The sequence below is a fragment of the Musca vetustissima genome, unplaced genomic scaffold (genome assembly GCF_032173495.1).
Source record: "Musca vetustissima isolate MV318-11 ecotype Yass unplaced genomic scaffold, APGP_CSIRO_Mvet_v1 utg39371, whole genome shotgun sequence".
NCBI lineage: Eukaryota > Metazoa > Arthropoda > Insecta > Diptera > Muscidae > Musca > Musca vetustissima.
Window position 1 is genome coordinate 1 of NW_026882472.1, and position 2,741 is coordinate 2,741.

Below are 2,741 nucleotides of genomic sequence, written 5' to 3' on the forward strand. Positions count from 1 at the left end.
ATTGTAGCTATATCTAAATCTGAACCGATTTTACCAAAACTTCACAGACATCAATGCGGACCTAATTCAGTACTCTGCGCAAAATTTTGTCCCAATCGCACAAATATTGGGAGTTTGGTGTATCATTCACAAAAAATCGGACGGAACTATATATGGGAGCTTTATCTAAATCTCAACCGATTCCAAAAAAACTTTGCATACATAAGTATGGACCTGATTCAGTACTCTGTGCAAAAATTTGTCCCAATCGGACTAATATTGGGAGTTTGGTGTATCATTCACAAAAAATCGGACGAAACTATATATGGGGCTATATCTAAATCTGGACCGATTTTCAATCGGGTTCGTCCTTGGGCCAAATAAGTGAACTATGCCAAATTTCATCGAAATCGGATCATAAATACGACCTGTACTTTGTTTACAATTTAAAACCAACAGGCGAACAGTCGGACGGAAATGCGTAAATCGACTCAGAAATTGATTCTATGCATATTCTCAAAAGCAACCATCGGTCTATCTCGATTTCTTTTGCCTGTTACAAACATATGCACAAAGACATAATACCCTGTAGTACAGCGTGGTGAAGGTTATAAAAATTTAGAGTTACTAGCAAAAAAGTCATAACGTTATAACGTAACGGCATGTAGAAATCGGCTCAGAAGGGTGATTACAAGAACATATATTCTCAACAGTAACTATGGATATATAGTGGCTATATTGACAAAGACACAATATCATGTAACACAGTGTAGGGTATATATCCAAAGATATTTTAAAACCCTAAATTTAACATTTTTATTAGAACATATGTTTTACACCTCTATAGAGTTGCGGGCAATTCAAGAAGAAGAAAAATAAAATGATTTCAACATTTGTTAAAATATTTCATTGAAATTAGTATTCCAGTATTTGTTGACAACAATATTAAAATCTGGATAATTTTTTTATGTGTTTCACTAAGAGACGATTTTTTGTACAAGTATATAATTTAGAAATGAGGTATCGAAATATTATTTCTTTTTAAAATTTTTGTAAATAACACGCATGGCACATCTAATAAAACTATATCTTTTCATTCTTTAATTTATATTTTATAAACAACAAATATTTCACTGTTGCTCTATGACATTATTTTCTTTTCCTTCTTCTTCATTTGCCTTCAAAATTTCATTTTTTCTTCAACCAAAGTTGTTCTTGCTTCATTGAAGGATATTCAATGAATAAATCCAACAATTTTTCGGAAATCATTCAACATAACTTACGCCTCTTTTAGTTTCCAAAAAACTCACTCACACATATATGTGTAAAAATATATAACAAAAAGTTAAAAACATATATAAAACATCACCGCTACATAGCCTTCATTGTTTCATTGGTATTGGTTGTTGAGGAAATTTCAAGCATGCGCTCTTTCCACATGCACTCTCGCTTTCTCTCTCCCGTTTCACCACATGTTTCCGTTAGATGAATTGAACACCTCTTGCCACATGTATTCTATCAAAATTGAAGGTGTTCTCTCTGGCTCTCTCTCTCTCCCTTTTCACCACATGTTTCCGTTCGATGAATTGAACAACTCTTTCCACATGTATTCTATCAATATTGAAGGTTTTCTCTCTCGGTCTCTCTTTTCACCACATATTTCCGTTTGATATATTGAACACCCTGTATTTAAGAAATTTATCACACATACTCTCATAATACGTATCGTGTAGAAGAGTGTTGATTTTTTGTGGAAAACCATAGAAGCTGTATGGAGTGTAAACATTTTGTAGTAAATATTATTACCGTTAATTGCAATGACATTTTTAAATGGCCTACTATGTATGAGAGAACATGGAGTGTTTGATAAACGAATGTGGTGAGTTTGAAGGAGACCGATGTGTCGTATGATTGATACAAGTTCTCGGTAAGAAAAATAAATGAGATAAGTAATCGGCTGTTTATTTCACCATAAAACGGAAAGGAATGCCTTAAATAATGCAAAAAAAATCCTATCCTTCTCATAAAATCAAATCCTAATCGATTGACCTAAGAAATTCTATCTTTGGCGTATTTGATCGACCATAGGTTGTAGTCGTAGATCTCTCCTTTTTCTTGGCCCCAAACACATGATCTTAGGCGATCTCCGAGGTATTTCCAATATGATGTGTTATTTTGATATTTAAAGAACGATTACATTTTTTTAGATGAAGTAAATTATCGGATGTTTCTTTCACAATACATCCCATTTAAGGAAATTCAGGCCTAATATTTCTATGACAGTCTAGCACTAAAGTGAATTTAAATTTTCAATAAAATCAGAAACGATTTAACATCTAATCAGTGTACTTCTCAAATACAGCTCTTCTACAAAGACCAACTGCAGCTCTTATTTGCGAAAGAATAATTTTAAGTTATATAAGGAAGAAGGAACCGCACCTCTTCTATGCAGAAGAAGATCTTCACAGCTCTTCTATGTTGTAAAAGAGCTCCAGATGATTTCTTGTATTAGGCAGGAGACCTGTGGAGATCTTCTATAAGAAATAAGTCCTTAAAAGCTGTTCTGTGAGGAAAGCCACCTACACAGTTATTCTATGAGAAATACCTTCGGAGCTTTTTGAGCTACGAGGAAGAAAAACCTTCAATATGGAAAAAATTCGTCGAAGTTTTTTTATATGAAAAAATCACAATTTCTTTGAGGATGAAGACTAAAATAGCACTTCTATAGAGAAGACACTCAGCTATTTTACTGAGGAAGAATA